General features: G+C 48.5%; 1 protein-coding gene across 1 annotated transcript in view; it reads left to right on the top strand.

Moving 5' to 3' along the window:
- Positions 1-11,221: 11,221 nt before the first annotated feature.
- KIAA1324L (KIAA1324-like ortholog) overlaps positions 11,222-13,113 on the top strand; it is a gene marked incomplete at its 3' end in the record, with an annotated part of 27,160 nt that continues 25,268 nt past the window's right edge. The window contains exon 1 of the mRNA XM_009080987.1: positions 11,222-11,339. The remainder of the gene's footprint in view (positions 11,340-13,113) is intronic.

The raw sequence follows: 13,113 nt of genomic DNA, 5'->3' as shown, positions 1-13,113 counted from the left end.
AGAGGGGATAAGGTTTGTTGAATCCCAGGAGGAAATCCAGCCGTGGATTTAGCCACGAGGTTTCAGTGGGTGTTAGCAAGCAGAGAGGGCAGAAGTGAACTACAGCCCTTCCTCAGAGCACTGTGGGCATTGCCTTGACATACCCATGACCCTGAGCCAGCAGGATGGGACCCTGCAGAGGAGCAGCACTGAGATGTTGCACCATGAAAGGAGCTCTTCCTCAGATCATTTTTTTCAAACAAAGCCCAAGGCATCGATGCTCTGTTGTCCTTGCCATCCTGGCGAGGTCAGCCCCATCCTGTTTGGCTCCATGTAGCATCTCCTCAAGCTGGTCCATGCTGGGATTTAGTGGCATGCTTGGAATTGCTTACTGATTCATTCTGTGAATGCAATTAGTCACCAGCAGCACACAGGTGGAAGATGAAAGCTAATCCTGCAGCACCTAATTAGCTGTCACTGCTGGAAGGGTTGGAGAGCAGAGCCAAGAAGGGGCTGAGGTCTGGGAGGTCTCATGGAGCAGTGGTGACACACCTCAGATTTCACCCAGACCTGTGTGTTACCTGTAACAACCTTTTGTCATTCTGTGAAGAGCTAAACACGAAGCCTCTGTGGGTGTAAATCAGTGCAGCTCTGCTGCAGACAGAGGAGCTGCACCAAATTTGCTCAGCTGAGCAGAGATAGAGCCTGTGGGTTAAATGCTGACAGAATTATCCTCGTGTGAGCTGCTGTGTGAGTAAGGAGATGCACAGGCAGGTGGGGACGTGCCCACACACTCATCAGAGGTGACTGCTTTCTTATTTGTTTGTATTTAGTGCACCTCGGAGGCCTCACCTAGGCGAGAGTCATAAATGAAATGTCATCAGATCGTTAACACATCCCTAACTTGTTAACAAAGAATCACATGGTTGGTAGTTAAAAAAGCCAATTGAAAGACTTGCTGAGCAATATTCCCTCCGGTTCCTGCCATGTGCAGACATTGGGAGTCCATGTGATACCAAGCACAGGATGAAAATGATTGATAGCAGGTTGCAATGCTCTTCATTACGATGAGTTAATTGATCATGTCTAGCACATTTCCCTCCCAGCAGAATCGCTGGATATTGGACATGTCTCTCTCATTTCTCTTCTCTCCTTGCTGTTGGAAACATGCCAGGCAGTTTAATACCATGATTTAAATTTATTTGTGACCTGAGAAAGTTGTGGTGCCCTTGAGGCAGTTAACTTTTTAACTTTCAGCTAAGAGGTTTGGTGATATTGTGGGAGATATGGGGATGGATATTATAAAAACTTTTTGGGTGAGGTGGAACTCCTCGACCCAGTCCTGGCAGCAGAGCCCACCTGAGAGCTGGGTTGAAATGTTTTTCCTGGTCATAGAATCAAAGGATTTTAGGGGTTGGAATGGAGCTTAGAGATGATCCAGCCCCAAGCCCTGCCCTGGGCAGGGACACCTCCCACCAGAGCAGGTTGCTCAAGGCTCATCCAACCTGGCTGTGAACACTGCCAGGGTTGGGGCAGCCACAGCCTCCCTGGGCACCCTGGGACAGGGTCTCACCACCAGAACAGGGAAATCTTCTGCCTGAGATTATATTTCCCCTCCTTCAATTCGTGCTCCTTGTCCTGTCCCTGCAGCTCCTAACACAGAGTCCTTCTCTGACTTCCCTGTAGACTCTGTGATGTGTCTCACCCTCACTCCCAGATCTCCAAACAAGTCAAGCCATGAGGGGCAGTGGAGCAGGGTGGGGAGGTTTAAATCCTACCTTCTCCTTTAGGAAAAGGATATTCTAGGGTTTAAGATACCATGCATCCTCATGCCTGAATCTCTTGCTGACAGCTTAGCTGTGAGTGGATTTATGCAAAGTGGGGGTGGGAAGTATTAAAAGAAGAGTCAGCGTTTCACCAAAGATGCAGTTAAAGCACAAAGTTTATTCTCTAACTCAAATTTTTATGGTCTGATTGGCATTAAAAAAATCTCTCTTTGATGAAGATTTGTAAGGCTTTGTTGCTAAGAACCAGAATATGCATTGGGAAATTCTGTTGAGTGGCTGTGGAGATGTATATCCCTAGAGACTGTTTTAATTTCCATATTCATTAAACTCTTCTCTGGTGCCTCAGAGACCCAAACTCCTTGAATAATACCACTGTGAAAGTTGGGAAAGGAGACATCAGGATGAAGGAGCACTTTTGCCATCAGTTTAACCCTGCCTAAGTCTGTGTGACTATTAGGTCAGTCCTGTTCTTTGCTTTGGTTCCTCAGTCCATCTTTCCACCTTGGCCACCCATTGCCACTCCTTGCTGTGTCCACAGCAGTGCTGACACAGCAGATCAGGGAGCTGTTCTGCTGAAAACTAGGGGGAAAAAATGACTTTATGATGGATCAGAATCTTCTTAGCAATAGTGCTGATGCAAGGGAAGAGGAACAACCTAGGCTGGTGCAGGCAAACTGCCCAGTAGCACTTAGGAACTTAGTAAGTCACCACTGGAGATGCCTCTACACATAGTTTGTCTGGCTGAAAAGAATCTTTTCAAGGGTCATTTGTACTATCCTATAGAATTCTGTGTTTGGTGTTTCCATCCATGAAACTCATTGGGATGATCTTGGAAGGTAGAAATGTCTTTGCTTTCTCCAGAGCTTTGCTTGCAAGGATGGCAATGCCCACGTGTTATTTAATACCCAGGGTGATGAGTACCTGAGCTGGTTCACTGTGGCTCATCCTGTTGTCCTTTGAAGTGAATGGATATCTTCTATTGACTTCACTGGGCAACAGAGAAGGCCCTGGATGAAAGAGGCACTGTTTTACTGAAGGCTACTTGTCTCTGTAGGTTGCAAAAGCAAATCATCCCAGGCACTCTCAGAGATGGCTGGGCCAGGGCTGCACACAGCTGGTTTGTGAGGTTCTATTTAAGAGACAAATAGATTTCTCCCAGTGAAAGGGCTGCTGGCTGACCTGACCTTTTCAGGCTGAAAATGGTCCCTGAAAGGAAAAATAAGATAATGATAATAAAAACTCTCCTAGTCATGGATTGTTGCTGAAAGGGATTTGGCAAAGGCTGAAGAGATGTCAGAGTGAGAAAGTGTACCAGCTCTGCTGAGAGATGCCCATCTCTGACCCTGGCTGGTGCCCTGTGAGGCCTGGGGAAATCTCCACTGATTCCTGCCAGGGTGAGGGTGGCTGAGAGCCAAGAGGAGACATTGTTCAGAGCAGAGCTCTGGAGTTTCTTGCAGCTGATATGTTACAGGGGAATGCACTGTCCTTACCAAACTGTTGTCAGCAAATCATAGAATAAATATTTAGTAGATGTACAGAGGGGCATGGAGATCCTGAAGTAGGTCCAGGGCAGGGCAAGGAAGATGCTGAAGGGACTGGAGCACCTCAGGGATGAGCAAAGGCTGAGGGAGTTGGGGCTGTTCAGCCTCGAGAAGAGACACTGAGAGGAACCTCAGGGATGGATTCAAGTCCATGAACAGGAGGTGCCAAGAGGAGGATCAGACTCTGCTCAGTGGGGAAAACCAATACAACAAGAGGGAACAGCACAAACTGATGCCCAGGGAGTTCCACCTGAACACAGGAAGAACTTCTTTGCTGTGCAGTCCCTGAGCACTGAACAGATTGCCCAGAGAGGTGGTGGATTCTCCTCACTGAGGTGTTCCAGACCGGACACGACACAACCCTGAGCCATGTGCTCTGGGCTGGCCCTGCTGGAGCAGGAGGTGGGACAAGATAGCCCTTGTGGTCCCTTCCAACCTAACTAAGTCTGTGATTTTACAGCAGAGTAAATATAGTTTCTTGGAAGGGCAGAGCCAGACCTTGGTGCCAGACATACTCTCTGGCTCTGTTTGTATGTTGAAGTTGTTCTTTTGGGCTGTGCTTTTCAACAAACAAACCCTTCACCCCCACATATTTCTCCTAGCTCTTGTGCTCAGCTTCCTTGCTGCTGCTAACTGCTTCATTAGCTGCCTAATGAATGCTCTGTGCACATTAGCATCATTTTATCTAGCCAATAACTGTGAGCTTTACCCTGTGAAGATGTGCAATATCCATCACTGGGGGGTTTCTAAGAGGTTAGGCCAATTTCTGTCAGGAATGGGTTAGGTGTGGGGGGCTACAAGGTGGATGAAATGGCTTCTGAATGCCCTTTTACCACTGCTGCCTCTTACAGTAAAGCCCTGGGTAGGTGTAGCATGTGGTTTCTGTGACAAGCTTCTGCAGAAAGCTCAGCTGAGAGGTGGGAGCCTCACGGACTAGAAGGTGTTCAGAGGCTGCACCAATGCATTGGAAATTGCAGTGGCAGCTCAGCATGTCACAGCTGGGTGAAGAGCTACAACAGGAACCACTTGTCCCACCTAAGCTCAGGTGCTCGTGTGGAAATGTGTGTGTACAAGCTGTGCAGCTCTGGAGGCAGAAACAGACACGGTTCATATGTCCTTCTCTGAACATCTGAGATGTGCTGGAAGCACCTCCTGGTCATACCTGGTTGGTATGAGAGTTCAGTGCCTTTCTCATTTCCACTGGGACACAATACTCATCCAGACACTTTTCTACCAGCTGTTTGCTTCTACCCATTGCTCAGAGCTGTCTCTGTCCTCCTCGTGCTGATGGAGCTGCTCATGACACTCTGAACTTTGCTCATCTTTATCATTGAGCCATAGAACCACCAAGGTTGGAGGAGACCTCTGAGATCAGCCAGTCCAACCATGAACCTGTCACTGCTGGAACCCCCAAACCCTAACCCAGATCCTCCAGTGCCACATCAGACACCTCTGAAACACCTCCAGGGATGGTGACTGCACCATTCTGCAGAGATCTGTCCACTGCAGACACTCCACTCACTAGCCTAGGACTAGCCATTTATTTTAACATCTTTGGGTTAGAATCCTGGTAATTATGTTTAAACAGGTTACATAAAACTTACCCAAAATGTCATTTCCTCTGATTCCTTGCAAATATTGATGATATATTTTTGCTGAATTCTGGCTTTCATTCAGGAAAACCTCTCCAGTTCGCCTTTAATTTGCAGATGGCTTTGGCAATGTTTCAACTTCAGCTTCTGCTGTTGGAAACCTGGTGCTTGAATTAGGCTCAAGATGCAAATAGCCTGATTTTGCAGAAGCTCTGAATATATGCAGCTGCCTCGAGGAGTGAGTTCTAAGTAATGCAATTAGGGTTGGGATTCTCACTGCCAAGAAAGCCACAAATGAATTCGGAGTCCAGAAAGAGAAACGTGGTAGAATACACATTAATGTCGTTAGGAATTTGGGGATTTCGGAATAATTGAAAGCCTGGCTCAAGTTTTCAGCTGAAAATCACTAATATGAGTAATTTCAAAGGTGATTGATGAGGATCATGTTCATGTTTGGGAGAAGTGTGGAGCTGGGGATTGGGTCTGAAGGAATGGTCATAGAATCATAGAATCAACCAGGCTGGAAAAGACCTCCAAGATCATCAAGTCCAACCCTACTGTGGTCACTAGCCCATGGCACTAAGTGCCACATCCAGTCTCAGCTTGAAAACCTCCAGGGATGGTGAATCCACCACCTCCCTGGGCAGCACATTCCAATACCTGAGCACTCTCTCTGCAAAAAATCTCTTCCTAATCTCCAACCTAACCCTCCCCTGGCAGAGCTTGAGTCTGTACCCTCTTGTCCTGCTGCTGGTTGCCTGGGAGAAGAGACCAACCCCCACCTGACTCCAACCTCCTGTCAGGGAGTTGCAGAGGGTGAGAAGGTCTCCCCTGAGCCTCCTCTTCTCCAGGCTGAACACCCCCAGCTCCCTCAGCCTCTCCTCATGCCACTTGTGCTCCAGTCCCTTCACCAGCCTCGTTGCTCTGCTCTGGACCTGCTCCAGCCCCTCAATGTCCCTCCTGAGCTGAGGGGCCAGAGCTGAGCACAGCACTCAAGGTGTGGCCGAGCCAGGGCCGAGCCAGGGGCAGAATCACCTCCTGGTCCTGCTGACCACACTGTTCCTGCTCCAGCCCAGGATGCCATTGGCCTTCTTGCCCCCCTGAGCACACTGCTGGCTCATGTTCAGCTCCTGTCTCTCCACACTCCCAGGTCCCTTTCTCCTGGTGCTCTCCAGCCACTCTGTCCCAGCCTGGAGCTCTGGGATTGGTATGGGATGTGATAGAGCTCTGCTGATGGTCTGGTCAGCTCCTCACTCCTGGGCTGGGAGTGCTAAGAGCAGAGAGGCACAGCAGGGATATTTGGGATCTAATTAGAAATCATGAGCACAGCAAAAGAGCAGGGTGGGCTAGAAGCCCAAAACTAATAAGGAATGGGAACTTGCATCTCCTCTTTCAAAGCCTGACTTTGAAGTGGTTGATAGGCAACCCTTGAAAGCTCTCCAAGTGTTCAAAGTGTAGTCCCTGAGCTAAAGTCATGAACACCAGACGTGGGGAACAGCCACCCAGGGAGGCTGCAGTGTCTCTGTGTCTGCTGCCTCTTGGGATGTCACGTCTTGGTGTTGCAGACAAGAGAAAATGTTGACTCATTTGCAGTGTGATTAGTCTGGGGGGGATCACAGCAGTGCTCAGGGAGGTTGGATTCCCCTCTTATCTCCTCCTGTATTCATCCTTTCCCCAAAGAGGCTTTTATTTGTGAGGAGGGTTGGTTTATTTTAAACAAATACACAGCTAATCCCTGTTGTACATGTAAATATAGACAGCACAGAGGTCTGTAAAGATTACAGCTGCCCCTTTTGGCAAGCAGTATCTTTTAATAGCATTGTGTGCAGTTAATCTGGTTAAGCAAAAGTATGAGTGGAACAAGGAGTCCAAGTTCAGGGAAGGAATAAGGGACAAATGTCTTGAGAGATTTGTGGTTAGTAATATTGGGGCAGGTAGCATAGATTTTTTTTCCTCTCTTCTTTTGGCACTTTGGTGTCTGTGGTTGGAAAACAACAAGAGTAGAGCAGGATGTTAAATTGCAAGAGACTCTTGCTGTTGTGTGTCATAACAGATGTTGACTGTGAGGGGCAGTCCCAGCTGGAGGGAAGGGATGGGACATCCAGAGGGAGCTGGACAGGCTGGAGAGGGGGAACAATGCGAACCTCATGGAGTTCAACCAAATGCAGTGCAAGGTCCTACACCTGGGCCAGGGCAACCCCAGGCACAGCTCCAGGTTGGGGGGGGAAGGGATTGAGAGCAGCAATGAGGAGAGAGACTTGGGGGTGATGGTGGGGGAGAAACTGCCCATGAGCTGCAGTGTGAGCTCAGCCCAGAGACCAAGCCAGGCCTGGGCTGAGCCACAGGAGTGTGGGCAGCAGGGCAAGGGAGGGGATTCTGCCCCTCTGCTCTGCTCTGGGAGACCCACCTGGAATCCTGCACACAGCTCTGGGGCCTCAGCCTGAGAAGGACATGGAACTGTTGTAAAGGACCATGAGAGATCATGGAACTGTTGTAAAGGACCATGAGATGACTAGCTCAGATGTAGAGCTCTGAAAACATCTAGCAGTACATGCAGTGGGTCTGGGGACCTGGGCAAGGAGGAGCACTTGGTGCCACCTAAAGCCAAGGCAAGAATTGAGTGAGAAGGGGAACAGTGGAGCAGGAGGACACACTGTGTGGGACATGCCTTGCAGGAGCATTCCTCAGCCAGCTCATGGAGGGCTGGGAGCTGGAGGAGGACCTCAGGGCAGGAGGTTTGGGTGCTCTCAGGGAGCCAGGAAACGTCTGCTGGAGCTCTGCAAGTGTCTGCTGGGAATGTCTTGCTGGAGCTCCCCCGGGGAGGCAGGAAATACCTGCTGGATGTGTGTGTGAGGGTGGCAGGCCCAGGCCACTGGTCCCATATTGATGCTTTTTGAGCATGGGCATAGGACACTGGAGGAGTTGTGTGGTTTTTCCCTCCCCCTGGCAGAGCTGTGAGCACTGCACCATCTCTGACGTCATGTGCATGCACGAGGGCATCTCTTTAGTACACAGAGTCCTTCAAAGAGAGTTTGTGCAGGTCAGAGAGTTTCTTCCAACAGCTTCGCATGCTGGTGCAGATGTGATGTCACTAATTCCCCAAGAACAATAAACCAAACTTCAGCAGAGAGTAAAGCAAATCCACATGCCTATTTTTGGTGGCATTTTCCAGGTTACTATTAACCTTTCAGTTGAAATTTAATGCTGAGGACTCCACATTGATCCTGAGCAGCTTCTTGGAACGGCATCAATTTTCCATTTAGAAAATTGCTTTTTTTTTTTCCCCCCAAGCTTAACCCTGCATAGAATGTTGTTTTGTTTTTTTTTCCTGAGAGACATTTTCCAATGGAAACTTACTCATTGGGTCTGAAGTTCAAACTGGTTTTGCCAAAGCCTAGGAATCATGAGCAATGAAATAGGAAGTGCTATAGGAAATAACAGCTGAACTGGGGGAGGGACATGTTTAGAAGATTAAGGCCAAGTGCAGAAAATTAATGAGACAGAGTCAGAATTACAGTTAGAATTAAAACAGGCCCATGGCCAGTTTAAAGATACTGTTTGTCTACATGATAGTGGGGAGAAAACTTTGAAAACAGAGCAGAGTAGTAGCTGGCAACAGATAACATCTGGCAATGAATTTGCCACCAAATTCCTTTCGGAGAACAGGTGGGTGAAGAAATTTCTCCCTCAGTGGGATTGGAACTAGGTGGTCTTTAAACAGCCCAAGCCACTCTATGAAGAAATCCCAACACAGTGTAATGTCATTTTCCCATGAGAAGCAAAGGTGTTGGAAGTGTCCCACAGTGCTGAGGAGGCTTCTCTGTCAGCCTTCTATATTTGGAAGCTCAAATACCTGAGGCAGATTAGAAGCCCTGAGCTGGGTAAACCAGTGTTAATGGGTGACTTCCCATCCCTGCACACATCAGGTGTCAGTGCTGCAGTCAGGGTGTACTTCCAGCTGTAGGGATGGCTCTGAGCTCTGCAGGGTGCTGAGGATGTCACTGTGGCTGCTAAACCTGTTTGAGATGCTGAATCATTGAGCTGAACCACAGCTCCATGCAGGAACATTCAGCCACTCTTGATTTAAAGCTGCCCAGTGGTGCAGCTGGAGTTGTGAGCTACAGCCCTGGCTGTGATGCTGCACAGGTGTACTCTGGTTATCAGAGGTGGATACAGCTGAGCCCTCAGTGTTTGTAGCACAGAATCATAGGAGCTTTGGGCTGGAAAGGACCTTAAAGATTGTCTCATGCCAAACCCCCTCATGGAGAAACTGGATGCCTTCCTCCAGAATAACTTGCTCAAAGTCCCATCCAGCCTGGCCTGGAACACTTCCAGGGTTGAGGCATCCACAGCCTCCCTGGGCAACCTGTGCCAGTGTCTCACCACCAGAACAGGAAAGAATTTCTTCCATATATCTAACCTAGATTTTCCCTCTTTCTATTTGAATGCATTACTCCTTGTCCTGTCACTGCAGTTCCTGAGGAAGTGTTTCTAGGTACAACTGTAGTGTAGAGGAGAAGAACTATACAAGGGTAGAGTATATTAGAATAGAACAGTGTAGAGGAAAGCCAAGGCACAGTTGGAGCTAAAGTTGCCTAGGGACATGAAAAATAACAAGAAGGGTTTCTTTAGGTACATAGGGCAGCAAAGGAAGATGAAAGAAACTGCACATGCCCCTGAGAAGAGAAACAAGAGACCTGGCTGCAAATCACAAGGAAAAGGCTGAGGTACTCAATACCTTTTGTTGCCTCAGTCATCACTGGCAAGTCCTCCAGCCACACTGCCCAGGAAAGATGGGCAGGGACTCCATCAGGGATTATAGTGGTAGGACATTGGGGAATAGCTTTAACAGGAGGAGAGAAGGTTTAGATTGGATATTAGGAAGAAATTCCTCACTGAGAGGGTGGTGAGACATTGGCATAGGTTGCTGAAAGAAACTGTGGCTGCTCCATCCCTGGGAGTGTTCCAGGCCAGGTTGGATGGAGTTTGGAGCAACCTGGGCTGGTGCAAGATGTCCCTGCCCATGACAGAGGGTTGGAACTAGATGATCCTTAAGGTTCCTTCCAACCCAATCCATTCTGTCATTCTAGGAGTCTGTGATTTTATGATTTTATAGTTCCATGATTCTAGGATCGCAGCATTGGTGGCTGGCAGAGATTTTTGGAGTTTTGTGTGTGTCACCAAGGGCAAAAATTGATCTCAAGTCTTCAAAACAGTCAATTACCAGAGGAACATGGAATTGTTTTCAGACATAAAGTCGAGTTTGGAGTCAGATAGAAAACACACTGAAGAGTGTTTTGAGAGGGAGAGCAACCTGGATTGCTGACACCAAACTGCTCTCTGTAGTGTATTTGACCTGGTATGAAACAGGTAAAGGTTCTGAATCTGAGTGAGTTTTGGAGCATTTCAATATCCTTTTGTTTGCTTCACTCCTGTGTTGCATATTCAATTGAATAGATTGGGTTTTTTTTCTTGGGGCTTTCTTCTGACATCAGTGAAGAGGGAAAGGCACAGAAGGGGAATCATCCCATCCATCTTAGACATCCAGTCTGCCATGGGGTGACTGTGGTGAGACCCTGTCCCAGGGTGCCCAGGGAGGCTGTGGCTGCCCCAACCCTGGCAGTGTTCACAGCCAGGTTGGATGAGCCTTGAGCAACCTGCTCTGGTGGGAGGTGTCCCTGCCCAGGGCAGGGCTTGGGGCTGGATCATCTCTGAGCTCTATTCCAACCCCTAAAATCCTATGATTCTATGACTTATGCCTCGGGTATGACTTGCCCCGTCCCAGGGTGCCCAGGGAGGCTGTGGCTGCCCCAACCCTGGCAGTGTTCACAGCCAGGTTGGATGAGCCTTGAGCAACCTGCTCTGGTGGGAGGTGTCCCTGCCCAGGGCAGGGCTTGGGGCTGGATCATCTCTGAGCTCTATTCCAACCCCTAAAATCCTATGATTCTATGACTTATGCCTCGGGTATGACTTGCCCCCTTGACCAAAGTGGAAGCCTCACTGGCTGCTGTAGCTCAGATACTGTGACAGACAGAGATTTGGGATCAATCCTGCTCTAAGAGCCTGGGACAAAGATTCTAGTGGAATCTGTGTCCTGTCTCTCAAGTGCTTTTGCAAGTCCCACCTTCTGCCTCAGCATTGGTGCTGCACAGCACCCACCGTGCCCTGTGCTGACACACAGCGATCGCTGCACAGTGTGTCCCACACCAGCCACTTCCCTTCTGCTTTAATTAGAACTGTTTGCTAATCCCAGTCTTGACTAATGAGCTTAATATGCAAATGTGATGCTGAAACTGAAACTCTTTGTGATTGCTTGCAGACAGATTACCACTTCGAGTACACGGAGTGCGACAGCAGTGGCTCCAGGTGGAGAGTGGCTGTCCCGAATCCGTCAGTGGAGTGCTCTGGACTACCTGACCCCGTGAAAGGGAAGGAATGCAGTATGTTGACACTTTTCATTTTACAGACTCTTACTGGCTCTTCATGCTCTTTACCCTTGTAGGGCTTCTTAGCTCTGTCACTGATGCCCTGAGTGTCCCTGAGTTAGTCTTTCCCCTTCGATACTTCTTCCCGTCTCCTGTAGCTGTGGAGCAGGAATTGCATTGACAGTGTAGCTGTGGAACTTGTTACCTGCTACAGGTATCCTTGTGTGCCAGCTCACTAGCAAGGCATGTTACAGAATCATGGAATCATCAGGGCTGGAGGAGACCTCTAAGATCATCGAGTCCAACCATGAACCTGTCACTGCTGGAACCCCCAAACCCTAACCCAGATCCTCCAGTGCCACATCAGACACCTCTGAAACACCTCCAGGGATGGTGACTGCACCACCTCCCTGGGCAATATCCCAGTGCTGAACACCACAACAGGGAAAACATTTCTCCTCACATCCAATCTGACTCTGCCCTGGCTCAGCTCAAGGCCATTCCCTCTCTCCTCTCCCTGCAGCCCTGGCAGGACACACATCCCCTATATATGTGTATATATGCATATATAGACCCCCCAGTGTCTATAGCAACACTCCTTGAAGAGACAGGGCTGATTGTCTAGAGCTGCCCTGCTCGTAAGTTCTGCAGCTATGCACTTCCTTCGTAGCTGTATTGGCCAAAACAGTGACCAGGAGTGATCAAATTGTGTTTGCATAGTGTCCATGTTCTCGTTCCATGCATTATTTAGCTAATTAATGAGCTGAATGCATAAGAAATGGTAAATGTCTTATTTGCCTGAGTTATTTTCATAGAATCATAGAAATTTAGGGGTTGGAATGGAGCTCAGAGATGCTCCAGCCCCAAGCCCTGCCCTGGGCAGGGACACCTCCCACCAGAGCAGGTTGCTCAAGGCTCATCCAACCTGGCTGTGAACACTGCCAGGGTTGGGGCAGCCACAGCCTCCCTGGGCAACCTGGGACAGTGTCTCACCACCCTCACAGTATGATGAAGCTTTTCATGCTGAGACTTTTGTATTTTATTTATTTATGTATTTATTTGCAACGACTTGGTGTGTTCTGCTTTTATTTTGCATCTAAAGGCATAAGGAACTGCTGCTCTGCAAACACATCCCTTATTGTTTTGTAGCTTCCCAGGCAAATGCTCTTTCTCATATCACCTCTTTGCTGTTGCAATTCTCTCCACAAAAGATCCTAGCAGCAATTTGTACCAGGGGCTATAAATTATCCTGTCTGACAAACAGGATGAACAATAGCAACATCCTTTCAGAGGTGAGACTTACTCCTGACTCTCCTCCTCTAAAGGTTTATTGTTCATTTCTTTATGACATATGTTCCAGTATGAGACACAGCAATATTTTCTGTAGCAGTGTTGATCACTGGAAGGTTTCTGACTGTAAGTAAGCTTGCAAGTATCATTTGGGAATGTGTCATTTCTGGTGTTTGGGTTTAGCTTCTGAGGTGTCAAATGTTCAATCTGGGTATCTCCCTAGGTTGTACCTTTTCAATTACAGACATAGAGGGCTGAGAAGCACCTCAGGTGGTCCCATAATTCATCCCTCAGTCCATATAGCTGTGGTGGCAGTGACTGTGTCATTCCTGGCTGATGTCTTTAACCTCATGGAGTTCAACCAAATGCAGTGCAAGGTCTGTTGGAGCAAGTGCAGAGGAGGCCACAGAGCTGCTCAGAGCACTGGAGCATCTCCCTGTGAGCACAGGCTGAGGGAGTTGGGGCTGTTGAGCCTGGAGAAGAGAAGGTTGTGTGGAGA

This window comes from Acanthisitta chloris, unplaced genomic scaffold (assembly GCF_000695815.1).
Source record: "Acanthisitta chloris isolate BGI_N310 unplaced genomic scaffold, ASM69581v1 scaffold7920, whole genome shotgun sequence".
NCBI classification, from domain to species: domain Eukaryota; kingdom Metazoa; phylum Chordata; class Aves; order Passeriformes; family Acanthisittidae; genus Acanthisitta; species Acanthisitta chloris.
Note: the sequence above shows the minus strand (reverse complement) of the source record. Positions and strands in the feature narration are given on the sequence as shown.